Here is a 20052-nt window from a genome sequence, read left to right on the forward strand (position 1 = left end):
CTGCCTGCTGTCCAGCAATCTTCCCAAGGGCGCTGTGGCGCGGAGGGAGCACTCCCCGAACCCCGGGAACAGAGCCTCGCGGAGGACGCAGGACGAGGAGGCGGAGGGACGTGCACAGGACCAGGAGATTCGGTCCGGAAGGGGACAGGGCCTAGAGCCCGGGCTAGAAGGCAGGACACCTGGCTTCGGTCTGGGCTCGGCCTTGGACTACGACGTGACCTTGAGGGGACGGTTCCTTCCCTTCGTGAGGCCTGGGTCCTCTTCAGTAAGATGCGCCGGCAGGAAACGCTGAGTCGTTTCACCTGGGAGCTGCAGGGCCGCGTGTTTGACCCAGGGCCTCCTCCTGCCTGGCACATTATTCCGAATAATAAATGCCAGATCATACTGCTGGAGCCCCCGACCGAGAAGCCGAGAGGGAGGCGAGTGAGGACACCCTGAGGTCTGGGCGAGATCGGTCCGTCCTACTCTTACCCCGCTGCGGCCGCAGGGCTCGCCCCTTCCCCACCCGTATCCCAGCTTCCGGGCTAAAGGAACACGTGAGGCCGAACCAAACCGAGGGCGCCAGGGCATCCCGCCCGAGCTGCGGAGACGCGGACCCCTCCTCTTACCCAAAACCAAATGGGCAGGGGGCTCCGCTGCAGAGGGCTCGCCGAGGCGCTCGCCTTCACCCGGCGCCGCGCAGGTGCCCGCGCTCCTGCCGGGAGAGCCGAGTGGGGGCGCCGCCGCAGGCTCTCTCTGGAAGCCCCTCCACCAGCACTGCTGTGGCCTGCGGCCTCCGCCACCCGGACGCGCCTACACACTAAGCGCGCGCTGGGGCTACGCTGGGCGGGGCCCACGGCGGCGTGGCTGGGGGGGGCCGCCGAGCCTCCTCCTCCGCCCTGGGCGCCGGGCGTGGCCCTCCTCACGCCCAAGGTGCCAGGCGCCCGGTGCGGCCGTCTCGCCCCTAAGCCGGGCGCCAGATCCCCCGCCGCCTTCTCGCTCCCCGACAGCCGAGCCGGGGCAGGGGTCAGGGGGGTGGAGCCAGGTGCGGAAAGGGTTTCAGCCTCGGGGGCTGAGGCCGGGAGGTGAAGACGCTGCTCCCCGAAGTGAGGAAAACGCCAGTGAGGAAGAGGCCTTTCCAGGTCCTGTGCGTGTTGCTGTCTTTAGAGCTCACTAGGGTTGGTTGGTTTTTAAATTTCTTTTGACCAGATGAAATTTATTTAAAGGCTGGGGGCGGTGGCTCACGCCTGTAATCCTAGCACTTTGGGAGGCCGAGGCAGGTGGATCACTTGAGGTCAGGAGTTCGAGACCAGCCTGGCCAACATGGTGGAACCCCCGTCTCTACTAAAATACAAAAATTAGTTGGGCATGGAGGCGCACACCTGTAATCCCAGCTACCCGGGAGGCTTAGGCAGGATAATCGCTTGAACCCAGGAGGCGGAGGGTCCAGTGAGCCGAGATGGCGTCATTGCACTCTAGCCTCGGCGACAGAGCGAGACTCCGTCTCACCAAAAAAAAAAAATCGCTCTGCTCCTCAGGATCTTTAAAAATAATTAAAATAATTTAAGAATAGCAGTTTCCCAGAGTTTTAATAATAGAACAGCGGAGGGCGATCGGCCACAGATAAGGGTTTCCTCCCAACCCCGCCCCACCGCGCTATCGCCCTGCGCCAGCACTCAGTTTCCAGGATAAGAAACAGGCTGAGGAGAGAAGATAGCAGGACACATCAGTGGCGGCGCTATGTGAAAGGAAAATAAATCTTGGGGCCCCAAAATCACTAAGCTAAAGGGAAAAGTCAAACTGGGAACTGCTTAGGGCCAACCTGCTTCCCATTCTATTCAAAGTCACCCTCTGCTCACTGAGATAAATGCATATCTGATTGCCCCCTTTGGAAAAGTTAATCAGAAACTCAAAAGATTGCTACCGTTTGTCTCTTATCTACCTATGACCTGGAGGCCCCCTCCCCACTTCGAGTTGTCTCACCTTTCCAGACTGAACCAATGTTCATCTTACATATGTTGACTGATGTCTCATGTCTTCCTAAAATGTATAAAACCAAGCTGTGCCCTGACCACCTTAGGCACATGTCAGGACTGGAGGCTATCTCACTTGCGTGAGTTCTTAACTTTGGGACAATAAACTTCCTAAATTGACCTGGCTCAGATTTTGGGGATTCACAACTATGTTTAGGTAAAGTACAGAGAAGGAATGAATAGAATAAAGAGAATGAATGAAACTCACAAATACAGGAAGATGAAAACAGGAGGAGGGAAGTACTGGCCTGACGAAGATTTAAAGAAAACTGTAGACCGGGTGCATTGGCTCATGCCTATAATCCCAGCACTGTGGGAGGCTGAGCCGGGTGGATCACTTGAGGCCAGGAGTTCGAGACCAGCCTGGCCAATGTGGTGAAACCCTACAAGTCGTGGTGGCACATGCCTGTAATCCCAGCTACATGGGAGGCTGAGGCAGAAGAATAGCTTGAGCCTGGGAGGCAGAGGTTGCAGTGAGCTGAGATGGTGCCACTGCACTCCAGCTTGGGCAACGGTGGGAGACTGTCTCAAAAAACAAACAAAACTGTTGACTCTGTACGTCCATTCTGTGAGCTTCTGGAGGGCTAAGGCTCTCTTCTTTATCCCCAGCTCCTGGCACATACAGCCTTGACGACTGGGAGAATCATGAAAGAAGGATGCACTTGGTTTTCTGTGCCCATTTCACAGATAGACTCAAGCTTGGATTTGCTGCAGTGACGGTGTTTCAGAACATTAGGCATACAGTACCACAGGGTTAAAAATAAATCACTATACTGAAATTACAGCTTGAGGATTATGCTTTGCTAGAAAAGCAGTTAAATGAAGAATTCATCTTTCCCCCAAGGAAAAAAAAAACATAGATCCTGACTCTGAGAATTAAACTGAATTGTAGTCCTATTTGCATAAGACAGAAAAGGACATTTGACCTTTCTGAGGTTGTATTACACACCTCCAGTGTCTGGCCTTGCATCTTCCCAGCCCAACTTTGCTGTGAACAGGTGTAACCTGAGAGCACCTTGCCTCAGCTGCACCTGGTATTCCCCTGCGTCTCTGGGACTGCAACCTGGGACCCTTGCAGGAATCCACTGCCCACTCTGACACATGAGTAAACCTGGAAGTACAAAGGAACACCTCAAGGGACAAACTTTGACCAAAGGGCAGGCAGGAACTGCTGGAAAAATACTCTGCTCTTCCAGTCTTGCAGTGGGCAATTCTGGGATATGTTCTATGCAGCTCCTAAAATGATAGCCTTCTGTTTGCCCATAGTAGTGACCAATTGATCAACTCACGAATACACCCTTGGATGCCGTTCTCTTTCCCTCCTTCCCTATTTAACTCTTCCCAGCCCTCCCCTCCAATTCCTTGGGATTTGATTATGTAGCTTTAAATGACTCCAAACACTTTCACTTTGTTGTGAGAGTGACATTGTTTTACTGTAATTACAACATGGAGTGAACTCTCCCTGCTCAAGGGAATGATATGTCACTCCTTATCAGACCCCACATGTGAGCTACTGACACCAACCACTGGACTCCAAAACACATAGAAAGCCAAGATTTTGACAGACACTTGGAGAGCTTAGGATGTGGCCAGACCACTCTCTGGAGGCCCTGAAGCTATTTTTGAAGCCTCGTCTCACAACACTGGCACCGTTCTCTAGCATCAAGGGACCTCATGTATCTTCATGAATCTCCATTGTATTAGTCAAGCTGTCCCTCCCGAGAACCTCTCCCAGAAAGTTGTGCCTCAAACTCTGATTGGACTTTGCATCCACAAAAGCCTGCTTTCCATCTTAAGTGGGCAGTTGAACTTTTTTTTTTTTTTTTGAGATGGAGTCTCACTCTTGTCGTCCAGGCTGGAGTGCAATGGTGTGATCTCAGCTCACTGCAACCTCCACCTCCCGGGTTCAAGCGATTCTCCTGCCCCAGCCTCCCGAGTAGCTGGGACAGGTGCCCACCACCACGCCCAGCTAATTTTTGTATTTTTAGTAGAGATGGGGTTTCACCACGTTGGCCAGGCTGATCTCGAACTCCTGACCTCAGATGATCCACCCGCCTCGGCCTCCCAAAGTTCTGGGATTACAGGCATGAGCCACCATGCTCAGCCTCAATTGAGCTTTAATAACTGGATTCTAAATGAAACTGGAGCTCACTCGTTATGTGATTAATATACCTCGTCTGTTGAGTGTATCCCTTGTGAGATTTGTTCTCATTATTCTCCCCCGTTTTAAGAATTCTGAAAAAGAAAGACCTCTTTGGCAATAAACTGTGTGATTCATGAAATCATACTTTGATCTTCTCTTATTTTAACCATACAAAACGGATTCATTCCCCAAATAAACTACGTGTACAGCAGTCCTTGCTCAGGCTCTGCTATTTGGGGGAACCCAGATTAAGCCAATGGTTAACCCAAAAGAGACATCTCAGCTTATCTTTCCCAACCCTGCTAAGGAATAATTTATTTGTTTGGTTTGCACTTTTTCTCCTTTATTTCCCAAAGGCCCTGCCCCTTAGGGCATCAGTAGTAAACTCTGACACAGATAGTAGCAAGAGACTCTCAGGAGAAAGGGCCAGTTGAGGAGTTGGGACTAGGTTAAGGGGTCAGACAAAGCCATTCTCAGCCCCACCTTCAACCTTTCCCCTCCTTCTGCCATTCTGGTTGTTGACTTTGGAACTGGAGAAACATTCAGCTGTGAGGTTGAACACACACAGTCTGTGGAAATCAGGTCACTCCCAACACGGCAGGCACCAAGATTCTGTCTCCTTCACCCTACTATAAAACCAGCTCCTCTCTGTTCAGGTACAAGGTGTCAGACCAGAGTCTTCAGCACTTAGCATACTCCCTGCAACCCAGGGGGGTACTGTTGCAAACTAGCAAGCTAGTTTTGGGAGGGAAACGGTCCTTAGCCCCTGCTTTCAAGGAGGTGTGAAAAGTAAAGTAGAGGTTCCTCTTCAAGGACTTTTCTCCCCGTCTAATTAGGAATAAATAATAACTTCTCTTAGGAGCAAAATGTATTCAAAGACCTGTGCTGACATTCTTAAATATCTTCTTGCTGTAATGAAGAAATCATATGTTCTTAGCTCCCACAATTTAGCCTAAATATTTGCCCTGGCGTGCTTATACTGGTCCAAGCAAGCATTAGGTCATAGCCTCTTCCTCTTCCTTATTTGAAGGTGTTTTTACCTTTCTCAGCGTTTCATTACTTCCTCCTTCCTTCGTTCTCCTCTGCCTTTGCCTCTTTTGAAAAGTTCTAAGTTATCAGCCAATTGGGACAAATACAGAATGTGAGGTCCCGTTCCAGCCAGGACACAGCAGTAGGGCGGATGTGTTAGGTTATAAATGACCCTGTCTCCTTTGTTCGGTGTACGCTCGTGGCAAAACTGCTGGCGAGTGCACCCTTTCTGCAGAAAGTATAAAAATGGCCTTGCTTGCGGTGGCTCACGCTGTAGTCCCAGCACTTTGGGAGGCCATGGCGGGCAGATCACGAGGTCAGGAGATCGAGACCATCCTGGCTAACACGGTGAAACCCCGTCTCTACTAAAAAGACAAAAAAATTAGCCGGGCGTGGTGGCGGGTGCCTGTAGTCCCAGCTACTTGGGAGGCTGAGGCAGGAGAATAGTGTGAACTCGGGAGGCAGAGCTTGCAAAGCAGAGATCAGGCCACTGCACTCCAGCCTGGGAGACAGAGCAAGACTCCGTCTCAAAAAAAAAAGGCCTTGCTGAGGAAATTAAATTTATGTTCAAGTGCTATTTCTTTATGGTACCAAGGAACAAGCATTTCAAACTGAAGTGTGAAAGGAAGATATCTTGGGGCCCCCACATCACTAAGCTAAAGGAGAAAGTCAAGTTGGGACCGACTTAGGGCAACCCAGCCTCCCATCCTATTCAGTCATCCCCCTGCTCACTGAGATAAATGCATATCTGATTGCCTCCTTTGGAGAGGCTAATCAGAAACTCAAAAGAATATAACCATTTGTCTCTCATCTACTTGCGACCTGGAACCCACCTCCCTGTCCCACTTTTGCTTCAAGTTGTCCCACCTTTCTAGGCCAAGTCAACGTTCATTTTACATATGTTGATTGATGTCACATGTCTCCCTAAAATGCATGAAACCAAGCTGTGCTCTGACCACCTTGGCACATGTCATCAGGACCTGCTGAGGCTGTATCACGGGTGTGCATCTTCCACCTTGGCAAAATAAACCTTCTTTTTTTTTTTTTTTTTTTTTTTTTTTTTTTGAGACGGAGTCTCGCTCTGTCGCCCAGGCTGGAGTGCAGTGGCCTGATCTCAGCTCACTGCAAGCTCCGCCTCCCGGGTTCACGCCATTCTCCTGCCTCAGCCTCCCGAGTAGCTGGGACTACAGGCGCCCGCCACCTCGCCCGGCTAGTTTTTTTTTTTTTTTGTAGTTTTAGTAAAGACGGGGTTTCACTGTGTTCACCAGGATGGTCTCGATCTCCTGACCTCGTGATCCACCCGTCTCGGCCTCCCAAAGTGCTGGGATTACAGGCTTGAGCCACCGCGCCCGGCCAATAAACCTTCTAAATTCACTGAGACCTGTCTCAGATTTGAGGGGTTCACATTTTGGTAACCATGGAGGGATTCTGAGTGGAGATGCCCCTGACCTTTGACAGATCTATTGGTGCATGGTAGCAACATGTGCTAACCTTACGGCTCAAACCAATAGGACAATTTGCTGAGGTCTGGGAGCACCCACTCCAGAGAATCCTTGATTTCCCCAAATTTGGTCAAGATCTAGAGTTTATTTTTCTGTACAACTTCCCCCCACCTTTTTTTTTTTTTTTTGGAGTTTTATTTGCTTCCAACAAGGAAGGCAAGATTTCCTCTTTCCAGGATGATAGAAGGCCAACAACTCCTTTAGGGAACTTGAGCTCACTCCCAGCAGGGAAGATGAATTCGACTTTTTTCCTGCTTCTAGGATGGCAAAAAGCAGTCTTCAGCCTGAGACCCATCCCTACGCAAGTAGCTAAACTGGGGTTTTGTCTTGGTTCAAGTGTACCAACCAGCTGGTCTGAATTTCTCCTCACCGTGAGAGTGCTCAGTGATCATATTGTTGGGGTTTTGTTGTTGTTGTTTGTTCTGACCAACTCTAACAGACTTGGTCCAATCTGAGTGAGAATTCCAAATTATGGGTAACAAAACCTCTCTAATCTGGCTGAAATTTCTCGCAGCTAAAGAAAACAAAAAACAAAACAACAACAACATAAAAACATGCACCTGATTTCTGTGTTTGCTTCCTGACTTAAAAAAAAAAAAAAATCTTTCATTTACTTTTCTTCCCCCCATACCTCCTTCCGCCTTTGCCATCTGCAGTACCAAAAAAATCTAGAGAAGGTTTCTAATGACTTGAACCCCTTTAAAGAATTCAGAACAAAGGGGCCACTCACCCTTTTGGGAGTGTTCTGTTTTCTTTGTGAAGTTTCAAGAGTCATGGGCAGATTCTTCTTAGGTTTTAAGCTCTGTTTTCCTGTATTGCATGACCTGACCTCTTTGGCTCTGGGGGAACCAGAGATGACTTTGCACTGTGAGAGGATTTGACCTTGGAGCATATCACGGCAGACAAGAACTACAAAGTTATGGGTGGCTGAGCACAGTTTACAGGAAGTGGTCTTGGCTGGTTTCTTTTCTTTTCTCTCCTAGGAAATTGTTGTTTAAGGATCCTAATTGTAGTTCGGAGATACATTCTAAATGGTCTTCTCTATTGCTTTTTCTCCCAAAATTAATATCAGTTCGGTTTGTCTGTGTGCATTTGTGTGAGGAACTGAACTGTTGTTTTCCTAGGCAAATGAGAAACTAAGTTTTCTCAGCTCCAAAGAGAAAGGACATTTGCTCTTCCCAGCGAAAGGCACCCCTGGGTGACCAGGGTCCTCATGGGAGTGTCTGGGGAGTTGACCCCCTGCAACATGTAGTGGCCCTGCAGGGAAATCCCCAACAAAAATTAATTTTAAAAATAGGTCATCCAGGAAACACATATAAGGGCTGATCACCTGGCATTCTGAGCCCTCTCAGAGGTCATAGACCTCTGAAGAGAGAAACTGAGATGCATAAGAGGCTGGAAACAACTCAGTGATGACACACTGTGGAGTCCTGCCCACAAGCAGCTCACATCGATCCACCACACAAAAACCCTAGGCCACAGCTCACTTCTTCTTTTTAAGAAAAAAAAAGAAGTGGGAAGCGCATAATCCGAGAATGAGGAGAAAACAAGGAGAATGACCCCCTGTAGAGTACCTTATTGGTTTTATGGCACCTCTATTTGCCAGAGTAAAATGGAAGTAATATAGTCTTTGTGCAAATGTACATTAAGGAAAAAGAGCCCTAAGGTCAACCTGCGAATTCTAGAGTTCCTAGTCCCGTTTTCTCTATTTTTCTTTCTGCCTGCTTTAAATCTGCTGTTATTTTTCTACTGAGATAAAACCACTGTTTGGATCTAACAGTTTTTTGGGTTTTTCTTGCAAGCTGGCAAATTTGTATTTATCTCATGGCTAAAGTACTGGAGTAAAAGTTATAGAATCTGTGTGTGTGGGTGTATGTACATGTACGTGTGTATATATTTGAAGGCCTTTATAATAGATGTCTCTAATTTTATGTTCAATTGTTAATTAAATTCATTTTAATTTCCCTCTAGCTCACCAGACTTTCACTTTGTACTTTATGATGTAAATTTTGCTGTCTGACTTTTACCTGAGTTGTTTCCTTTAATATGCAATTTTAAGGCTATTTAGCTGACACCTACCTAGGGTAAGGTAGAAAAAAAAAAGCAGGGGGAAAAAAGGAGGTCTTTATGAACCTATAAGATATATTTCAGGTGGGCAGAGTGGCTCACGCCTGTAATCCCAGCACTTAGGGAGGCTGAAGCAGGCAGATCGCCTGAGGTCAGGAGTTGGAGACCAGTCTGGCCAACATGGTGAAACCCTGTCTCTACTAAAAATACAGAAACTAGCCAGGTGTGGTGGCACATGCCTGTAATCCCAGCTACTGAGGAGGCTGAGGCAAGAGAATCACTTGAACCTGCGAGATGCAGGTTGCAGTGAGCTAAGATTGCTCCACTGCACTCCAGCCTGGGTGACAGAGTGAGATTCTGTCTCAAAAAAAAGTGCTTCTATTGGCATGCCTAATAGGTGTATATATTTATGTGTTGTGTACACAATATTGCACTACTAAAAACATATAAAAGAGCTCTAATTAATTGGCTGAAAAATAAAATAAAAGCACTTAAACCAAATGTATATTTAAAAAAAGACTAGTCAAATGCTTTTTCTTTTTCTTTTTTTTTTTTTTTGAGACGGAGTCTTGATTTGTCACTCAGGCTGGAGTGCAGTGGCACCATCTCTGCTCACTGCAAGCTCCGCCTCCTGGGTTCACACGATTCTCCTGCCTCAGCCTCCCTAGTAGCTGGGACTACAGGTGCCCACCACCATGCATGGATACTTTTTTTGTATGGTTAGTAGAGACAGGGTTTCACTGTGTTAGCCAGGATGGTCTTGATCTCCTGACCTCGTGATCTGCCCACCTTGGCCTCCAAAAGTGCTGGGATTACAGGCGTGAGCCACCGTGCCCGGCCATCAGATGTTTTTTCAAGTTCATGTGACTTAAGTAAAATCTTTAATAAATAAGCTGGCTTTAAAATTATTGGTAAAATAATATTAGAAATGTCTTAAGAATTTGCCAGCATACATTTTTGTTTGCATTTACTAATCAAGCAATTTCATACCTGTCCCTGCCGAATACTATGAGGTGTCAAAATTTGGCATAGGTGTTACAAAACTATAAACCTAGCCCAAAACAGAATGATCTTTGCTTGTGTAATCTTTAATAAATAAGACATTGATACTGGTTTAATAAAAATAGCTACATCTTAAGTTTAGTAAGATTACTATAACTTGGCCAGGCATGGTGGCTCATGCCTGTAATCCCAGCACTTTGGGAGGCTGAGATGGGCAGGTCACGAGGTCAGGAGATCGAGACCATCCTGGCTAACATGGTGAAACTCCGTCTCTACTAAAAATACAAAAAAATTAGCTGGAGGTGTTGGCGGGCACCTGTAGTCCCAGCTACTCAGGAGGCTGAGGCAGGAGAATGGCATGAACCCGGGAGGCAGAGCTTGCAGTGAGCCGAGATGGTGCCACTGCACTCCAGCCTGGGTGACATAGCAAGACTCCATCTCAAAAAAAAAAAAAAAAATTACCAACCATAACTTCTAATCTTGTGGCTTTAGGCAGTCCAGTCCACAGGGAGTAAGGTTTTTTATAGTCTTTGTTTCAAAACTAAAGTATAGACTAAGTTCTTCCCAAAGTTAGTTTAGTCTATGCCCAGGAATGAACAAAGAGAATTTGGAGGTTTAAAGCAAGATGGAGTCAGTTAGGTCAAATCTTTTTCACTGTCTCTGTTATAATTTTGCAATGATGGTTCCATAACTTTAAATGATGACTATCACAGTTTTCATAAATAATCTAAAACAATTAAAATAAAATAATTAGGTGAATGTAATAGGATAAATACTTGTAGACAAACTCATCATAATTCAGAATCTAAAGTTATATTAAATTAAGTAACAGATATTTCATTATATGGGTATTTTTCAATAAAAATATATTTGTAGGAAAACATTCTTTTTAAAAAAAGTGTGTCGTTTTTAAAAACATGTACAGTTTTTGTCTAATTCAAAGCTTATTTAAAGGTCATGTATAAAACAAGATAAAAGGAACCAGGAAATAAAAGAGATATAGAGAAAGTTATGGCTGGGAGCAGTGGCTCACACTTGTAATCCCAGCACTTTGGGAGGCTGAGGCAGGCAGATCACTTGAGGTCATGAGTTTGAGACCAGCCAGGTCAACATGGTAAAATCCTATCTCTACTAAAAATGCAAAAATTAGCCAGGCATGCTGGTGGGCACCTGTAATCACAGCTACTTGGAAAGCTGAGGCAGGAGAATTGCTTGAACCCAGGAGGCGGAGATTGCAGTGAGCTGAGATCTTGCTATTGCACTCTAGCCTGGGCAACAGCAAGACTTCGTCTCAAAAAAAAAGACAGTTATAAAAATAAAGAGGTTTTTTTTGGTAAGAAAGCTTAAAGAGAAATAATTTCATATAAGAAAAAATCTTATATGCTAAATTTAGTCCTAGAGTAAAATGACTGGTTGTTTAAGAAAGAGAGATGGATGTTCAGGACAAACCAGAAAGTCCAAGCATGTCATGAACAGTCTGTGTAAGTCACAATAAGAGGATTTATTTTTAAAAAATCTTCTATGTGATCAAGTTGTCATATTATTATTAAGTTTTGGTTGGCTTAGGGAAAAAACTGAGATTAAAATTTTTTTAAGTTAAGGTTATTACACCCATATATATCTCTGTATGAGCTTTTAAAGTACTTGTGACATTTAGTTACTGGGCTTTAACTCTTGAGTGTAAAACAGATACCAAGTCCTGCTAAATTTTGAACACTGACAGCAATTCAAGTTCTATCTTTAGTCTTGGTAGAAGATGCCAATCAAAATAAACTGCATTTCTGAAACACAGGGCCAAAAATTCAAGTTATTCAACTTCTCTAGGCCCAGGGAGTATCTCAGGAAAGGTGGGCATGTGAGACTGTAAGGGCCAATGATGAGAGATAAAATAAGTTCAGTTTCTCTATAAATTAATCATTAATGTCAAAGGCACACTGATGCAACACCAGCATATGAGCTCATATCAAATTTAAAAGGTTTTTATGAAGCATTAACCAACTCCTAAGTAAAGGTTATAAATGTTATGAAAGGCTTATGGAAGTTATAGCTTATGGTCAAGATTAAAATTTTATGGATGGTTTATAAAATTTTAGAAAACAAATTTAATTGGCTTCCTGCTGTGTTGTGTGTGTGTGTGTGTGTGTGTGTGTGTTTAGACAGAGTTTCACTCTTGTTGCCCAGGCTAGGGTGCAATGGCATGATCTCCGCTCACCGCAACCTCCGCCTTCCAGGTTCAAGTGATTCTCTTGCCTCAGCCTCCCGAGTAGCTGGGATTACAGGCATGCGCCACCATGCCTGGCTAATTTCGTATTTTTAGTAGAGATGGGGTTTCTCCATATTGGTCAGCCTGGTCTCAAACTCCCAACCTCAGGTGACCAACCTGCCTCAGCCTCCCAAAGTGCTGGGATTACAGCCATGAGCCACCACCCCCAGCCAGCTTCCTGCTGTTTTTACTAGGGCTTATTGTTTTGAAAATTAACCCTCTTCACTCAAAGAGAAGGTTTTTGCCTTTTTAAAAAATCCTTGAGTTATCACTTTGGTCAAATGATTGACTTATTTCACAATAACTTGTGATGTCAAGTGTTTTAAACCTTTGATATTTGTAACCTTTACAAAATCAAATTATAAATTATGTCTTTTTCTGATCAAATGAATCCTTTAAGATATTAGGTTTCCTAAAGTCCAAAATGACATAATTTGGCTTATTTGATATAAAAATTATACAGGAAACTTTGTCAAATATGAAATGGAGTTTGGCTTTCTTTGGGCTGTATTTTTATAAATATGTTATTGGTACGTGTTTCAAAATCAGGGGAAACTCCTATAATTTTGATATGACTTCGTGTACGTTATCAGTAATAATTATAATTGTTATGTTAAATTATTGTTGCCACAGAGATAGTAAGTTTCTTTGTCAGTTGTGTCTTTAACTGTGGCTGCCCTAAATCCTTTTGTCATCCACAAACAATTGTCTTGTTTTGGTCCTCCTTAGAAAGTGGTTTTATAATCAACTATAGAACTCTAACAGGTGTTCCTAGATGCGGATTTCTAATAACTTTGGAGATTGGAACATTACAATAGAGAAAAAACTTTCAGGACTCTCATGGAGAACTGAAATGTTCATGAATATCAGGGGAAAAGTTAACTGCATGAGCTGAGCTAATAAAAGACTAAAGTAATCTTTTTAACTTTTTGCTTAAAATGTTGCTGATCCTTTGTTTTGTTTCTCAGAAACAAGAAGACATCTTTTAAGCTATTTACAGCTTTTAACAATTGAGTAAATTATACTCCTATGAACAAAATTTAGAGCATATTTGTTTCTCTCTACTTGCTTTCTCCAAAATTTGGGAACTATGTGTGAGTATTCTTAACTTATGCCAATACAGTTATTTGTATAAGTGCAATAAGAATCTGTTTTCATTTGTAACAGGATACAATTGGAGAAACTGGCTATTTTACTAAGGTTTTGACTGGAATGGTGTGCTTTCCTTTAAGGATTCAAACTTGACTTATGCAGCCAATAAAAGCCCATTGGATAAACTGCTCTGATACCTTTGTCTACACAGCCACTGTACAGGGTTCCTGACGTCTGGTAAGTAAAGAGTGTCACTTTCTGACAGGCCCAGGAACCCCAAGTTTATCTTGGAACCTCAAGAGGAAAGGATCACTCAACTTACAGGTACTTGACGGCACAAATCCATAGCTGGGCTTGGCTTTAAAAAAATGTCTTATCTGAGATTCCTTCTATGGAACAAAGTTCCATCAAAGCCAATTTAAAAGCCTATGTTAAAAAATAATTATTCTTGCTGCACTGTATACAAATAATTAGGCCAAGTGTAATAAAGCAAACCAGCCCTACCATGATTTTTCTTTTGTATAAAAATGGGAAACTGGAGAGAGAAACATTATGATTCAAAGCTATAGTACAGCAGTTGTTAGATTCCAGTCTTCCTAATGTTTCTTGATTTTTATTATTTTTTACAGTTTGAACTGAATTCTAATTTCTCTTGGCTCCAAGTCTTCAAAGTAGTTTTTGTCACTTTGTTTTAATTTTTTTTCTTCTTTTTTTCCCCATTTTTCCTAATTTGGAGTCACTGAAAACTGAGCTGTACTTTCATAAAGCCCCAAAAATTGAAGCTAGACAACTTCAGAAGAAAATAACAGCAACCTTATTTACATACATTAGCGACTTTCATACTTGCCTACTGATGTATAAAACTTCAGAGTAATGTGGCTTATAACAATTTTCCAGGATTGTTTTTTCATTTGTTGTTGTTTTTCTACCTTCCTCCCCCTATTTTCTCTTCATACGACAAGAGACTTCACCACCTTCTACATATGAGCTTTCCTAATAACTTGGGACCTATCTATCTAGGAATAAACCATCCTAGCCATGAGACACCGGATGAAACCTGGGACGAGAGACTCATTTTCTCCTAAAATGCTTTCTCCAAGAGATTTTTAAAAAGAAAAGGAGGGAAATGTGAAAGGAACATAAATCTTGGTGCCCCCAAAATCACTAAGCTAAGGGAAGAGTCAAGCTGGGAACTGCTTAGGGCCAACCTGCCTCCCCGTTCTATTCAAAGTCATCCCTCTGCTCACTGAGAAAAATGCATATCAAATTGCCTCCTTTGGAAAGGCTAATCAGAAACTCAAAAGAGTGCAATTGTTTGTCTCTCATCTACCTGTGACCTGGAAGCCCCATCCCTGTCCTGCTTTTAACTCCAGTTGTCCCACCTTTCTAGGCCAAACCAGTGTTCATTTTACATATGTTGATTGATGTCTCATGTCTCCCTAAAATGTATAAAATCAAGCTGTGCTCTGACCACCTTGGGCACATGTCATCAGGACCTCCTGAGGCTGTGTTACAGGTGCACATCCTAAACCTTTGCAAAATAAACTTTCTAAATTAACTGAGAGACCTGTCTGAGATTTTGGGGGTTCACGGAGGGAAATGAGGCATGTATGTAAGCTAAATGAATCATTAGAAGTCCTGTAAGTCTTCTAAAAGAGGGACAAATAAGTGTCATCCGAGTTCTAATAAGAGTTCAGGACAGGCTTTGCAGAAGAGGTAGTATCCTGAAAGATTCTCAGTCAGAATGATATACCCTAAAAGAGGCCCTTGACCTGAGAGACCATGGTGTTCTCTCCTGTCTGTTCGCCTCCTAGCTCACTCTCCTCCAATACCAGCTGAATTTAATCATTCCTAGCCCTTCCCTTGCTGGATCTGGCCCTGCCCAGGGTCTGAATGCCCCTGGTCTTCTCTGCCCTCAGTATTAAGTTCTCAGTGTTGTGTTAATTCCTGCCCTTGGGCCGCCACCTCCAAGTCCTCACAGGTTAAATCCTGCCGTTAGGCCGCCACCTCCAAGTCCTCACAGAGCCAGTGTGCAACCTGCTTTGCTGAGTTCTGCTGGGGGGTAGAGAATAAAAACACTATCTACTGCCCCAAACCCCACAATCCTCTGTTTGTTTTGATGCAATTGAATTTTATTAAAGTTTTGTGGGGGTTTTTTTTGTTTTGTTTTGTTTTGTTTTTGGCTAGAAATCACACCCTTAATTTGCAGAATTTTAGAGGTATTGAGTAGCTTTTTCTACAATTGACAGCAAAGGAAAGAAGCCCAGTATATTATTCTGTGCTGCTTCTAAAACAAAGCTGTGGTGCTCAGAATCTAGTGTGTTGAAAAGAGCCTTTGACAACTGATCTTAACGTGACTGTAATACTGAATTCTGTGGATTAATGAGAACTGGAGGAGCTGCCTTTTCCTTGCAGTGAATGAGCGAGTAAAACAAGTGCTTGACCTCAAGGGGAAAAGATGGGGAGTATTAGGCATCCCCACCCACTTTCTATCTCTTAACTCTTACATGTTCATTAAGATGAGTGTTTGTTTAAGCACAAGCTTTTTGTGCATAGGAATGGGTTGTCTGTAAATTTAAGCAATGTTCTTTTGAGGAATTGGGATCTTGGAAAAGGGAACAATATGAGGATATTTGATTTAAAAAAAAAAAACACCTGTGCCCATCCTACCCTAAGCTACAGCAACCCATACAATTTATTCATTCATTCAGTTTGCACTGATTGAGTCCTTATGATGTCCCAGTGATTGTGCTATATTCTTAGAGTGGAATCATAAATCATAAAGCAGGCTCCCTGTTTGCAATAATACTACAATTTAGCAATAAATGGTTGATTTCTATGTACCAGCCACTGTGCCAAGTGCCCTCTATGCATCATTTCACTTACTTTTGCAACAATTCTAAAAGTAGCCTAAGATTATTCCCATTTGCAACTGAAAACATTGACAGTTAGCAGGTTCAAATAACTTGCCCACAACAATACAACCAGGAATTGGCAAAGACAGATCCCATCCAAGTCTGTCCTACTCCAAATGCTTTGCTTTAAGCACACCACCAATTGTCCTAAGGTTCTTTCTTTGAAGAAAGGGATTTTTAAAATCCCAGTTTCTGTGGCTATTTGGAGTACAGATTTTTTTTTTCTTTTTCTAGAGTTACAGGAACTCAGCATGGAGTACAGAATTTTTTATAATCAGCTGGGCATCATTCATGTGGATAATCCAACAGAAATGAATTGCTTTGTTACACAGAAATTTCATTCAATGAGTACAATACAGATGGCAATTTCTGATGTCTTCAATGAGGAAAAGTTATAGGTTCTAGTTGATTATATTGATATGTTTTGGCTATGTCCCTACACAAATCTCATCTTGAATTGTAGCTCCCATAATTCACATGTGTGGTGGGAGGGACCTGGTGGGAGAAAATTGAATCATGGGGGTAATTTCCCCCATACTTTTCTCATGGTATTGAATAAGTCTCACAAGATCTGATGGTTTTACAAGGGGAAACTCCTTTTGCTTGGCTTTCATCCTCTCTCTTGTCTGCCACCATGTAAGATGTGCCTTTTGCATTCCACCATGATTGTGAGGCCTCCCCAGTCATGTGGAACTGTGAGTCCATTAAGCCTCGTTTTCTTTATAAATTACTCAGTCTTGGGTATGTCTTTATTAGCAGCAAGAAAACGGACTAATATAGTAAATTGGTACCAATAGAGTGGGGCACTGTTGTCAGGGTACCTGAAAATGTGGAAGCGACTTTGGAACTGGGTAACAGGCAGAAGTTGGAATAGTTTAGAGGGCTCAGAAGACACAGGAAAATGTGAGAAAGTTTGGAACTTCCTAGAGACTTGTTAAATGGCTTTGACTAAAATTCTGATAATGATATGGACAATGAAATCCAGGTTGAGGTGTTCTCAGATAGAGATGAGGAATGTGGGAACTGGAATAAAGCTGGCTCTTACTATATTTTAGCAAAGAGACTGGCAGCATTTTGCCCCTGCCCTAGAGATTTGTGGAACTTTGAACTTCACAGAGATGGTTTAGGATATCTGGTGGAAGAAATTTCTAAGCAGCAAAGCATTCAAGATGTGACTTGGGTGCTGTTAAAAGCATTCAGTTTTAAAAGGGAAATGGAACATAAAAGTTTGGATAATTTGCAGCCTGATGCAATAGAAAAGAAAAATGCATTTTCTGAGGAGAAATTCAAGCTGGCTGCAGAAATTTGCATAAGTAACAAGGAGCCAAATCAACAAGATGATAGGGAAAATGTCTCCCAGGCATGTCAAATACCTTTGTGGCAGCCCCCTCCCATCATAGGCCTGTAGGCCTAGATGGAAAAAATGGTTTTGTGGGCTGGGCCCAGGGGCCCCCTGCTGTGTGACTTGGCACCCTACGTCCCAGCTGCTCTAGCCATGGCTAAAAGGGGCCATGGTATAGCTCAGGGTGTTGCTTCAGAGGGTTCAAACCCTAAGCCTTGGCAGCTTCCATGTGGTGTTAGCCCACGGGTGCACAGAAGTGAAGAATTGAGGATTGGGAACCTCCACCTAGATTGCAGAGGATGTATGGAAATACCTGGATGTCCAGGCAGAAGTTTATTGCAGGGGTGGGGCCCTCACAGAGAACCTCTGCTAGGGCAGTGAAGAAGGGAAATGTGGGGTTGAAGCCCCCACACAGAGTCCCCACTAGGGTACTGCCTAGTGCAGCTGTGAGAAGAGGGCCACTGTCCTCCAGCCCCCAGAATGGTAGGTCCACTGACAGCTTGCACCATGTGCCTGGAAAAAATTGCAGACACTCAATGCCAGCCCATGAAAGCAGCCAGGATGGAGGGTGTACCCTGCAATGCCACAGGGGTGGAGCTGCCCAAGACCATGGGAACCCACCTCTTGCATCAGCATGACCTGGATGTGAGACATGGGGTGAAAGGAACTTTAAGATTTGGCTGCCCTGCGAGATTCTGGATTTTCATGGAACCTTTAGCCCCTTCGTTTTGGCCCATTTCTGCCATTTGGAATGGGTATATTTATCCAATGCCTGTACCTCCATTGTATCTAGGAATTAACTAACTTGCTTTTTGTTTTATAGGCTCATAGGCAGAAGAAACTTGCCTTGTCTCAGGTAAGACTTTGGGCTATGGACTTTTGAGTTAATGCCAAAATGAGTTAAGACTTTGGGGAACTGTTGGAAAGGCATGATTGGTTTTGAAATGTGAGGACGTGAGATTTGGAAGGGGCCATTAGTGGAATAATATGGTTTGACTGTGTCCCCACCCAAATCTCATCTTGAATTGTAGCTCCCATAATTCCCATGTGATGTGGGAGGGACCCAGTGTGAGATAATTGAATTGTGGAGGTGGTTCCCCCCATAGTTTTCACATGCTAGTGAATAAGTTTCATGAGATCTAATGGTTTTATAAGGGGAAACCCCTTTCACTTGGCTTTCATTCTCTCTCTTGCCTCCCCATGTACAATGTGCCTTTTGCCTTCCACCATAATTGTGAGGCCTCTCCAACTATGTGCAACTGTGAGTCCATTAAACCTCTTTTTCTTTATAAATTACTCATTCTTGGGTATGTCTTCATCAGCAATAAGAAAATAGACTAATACACATATAAACTTTGAATGATGGCCAAGCATAGCAGCTCATGCCTGTAATCTCAACACTTTGAGAGGACAAGATGGGAGGATCACTTGAGCCCAGGAGTTCAAGACCAGCCTGGGCAAAACAGCGAGACCTTGTTTCTGCAAAAAATTTAAAAATTAGCCAGGCAACATTGTGGCAGGCCAGGTCTCCATAATGGCTGAACAGGTAGGCCTCCATAACAACTGTTTCTGCACTGACTGAGTGCTGAAGTTAAGTGTTAAAAGCTGATAGAGTCAGTGCCCTATTCAAAGGCTTGAATGTAAAAATAGCCCACCAAGAGTTTTGCCTAGGCCTTTCCTGGGCTTTGAAGCATGACAAAATAATGAAGGAATTCTTAACAGGACTCATTTAAGATTAAACAAGTTTTATTGTGGATCTTAAGGACCTCCCCAGACCTTCTTAGGCAAGCTTTACTGGGGACTAAAGGAACTCCCCAAAACTCTGTGATTTAGCAGGACACAAGATAAGGGTAATCGCCCCAGCACCTAGACCCATTTAGATGAAGTGAATTTACTAAGGCTCCAGAGGAAGGCCTTCAGGACTCAGATCTTAGTTAGATTAGAAGAAGTTAATCACTTACGTCTTTAGATGAATGCACACGTACACATAGACATATAGCTTAGAAGGTATATAAGCTCTGGAAAACTTTGTAATTTTGAATTGTTCTGGCGATATTTTCCAGACCTTCTCCCTGGACCCAGTTACAACAATAAACTCCCTTCTTTCCCAGTTCATCTGCATCTCATTACTGGGCTGCAAGAATAAGCAGCCCGACCCAAAGTTTGGTCTGGGAACAAGGTGAGGTGTGCCTGCCTATAGTCCCAGCTACTCAGGAGACTGAGGCAGGAGGATCCCTTGAGCCCAGGCATTTGAGGCTGCAGTGAGGTATGACTGTACCACTACACGCCAGCCTGGACAAGACCCCATTTCTAAATAAACAAATAAACCGTTTTGAAAGACAAAAGTATGTAATGAGATTCTCAACCCCTAAAACTGATTTGATTTTCTAAACTTCAAATTCTGTTTTTTTTTCAAAGAATATCTAATGTATTACAATAAGCTGCTTTAAAAAACAAGATACAAAACCACATGCTTATTTTGCCTAATTCTCTTTCCAGTTCTTTTCCCAATGAATACATATTATTTTTTATTTCTCCCTATTGCTACCAGGGACAGAGCCTACTATTTCAAAAAGAAAATCTAATTGCAAAGCTGCTGCCTCTCTGTTTTGGGTTAACAGCACCTCTTTCCAAAGGCCTATTCACTCCTCTCCAACCTCCTCCCTTTCTACCACCCTTACCCAT

At 43.7% G+C, this 20052-nt stretch overlaps 1 protein-coding gene and 1 pseudogene across 3 annotated transcripts in view; one reads left to right on the forward strand and one right to left on the reverse strand.

The window, feature by feature from the left end:
- The window catches only part of BDH1 (3-hydroxybutyrate dehydrogenase 1), a 64091-nt gene that overhangs the window by 43548 nt on the left and 491 nt on the right, over positions 1-20052 (reverse strand). Inside the window, exon 1 of one of the 2 annotated variants that reach the window (XM_015132624.3) lies at positions 609-801. The exons of the other annotated variant lie outside the window; for it this stretch is intronic. The gene's annotated coding sequence lies outside the window, so the exon portion shown is untranslated. Of the gene's footprint in view, positions 1-608; positions 802-20052 lie in introns of those variants that run through there. 2 annotated transcript variants of the gene reach the window in all.
- Positions 225-2268, forward strand: LOC100429043 (uncharacterized; annotated as a pseudogene). Its single transcript, XR_013413463.1, has one exon. The product of XR_013413463.1 is annotated as an uncharacterized LOC100429043 (transcript).

Source organism: Macaca mulatta, chromosome 2, assembly GCF_049350105.2.
Source record: "Macaca mulatta isolate MMU2019108-1 chromosome 2, T2T-MMU8v2.0, whole genome shotgun sequence".
NCBI classification, from domain to species: Eukaryota; Metazoa; Chordata; class Mammalia; order Primates; family Cercopithecidae; genus Macaca; species Macaca mulatta.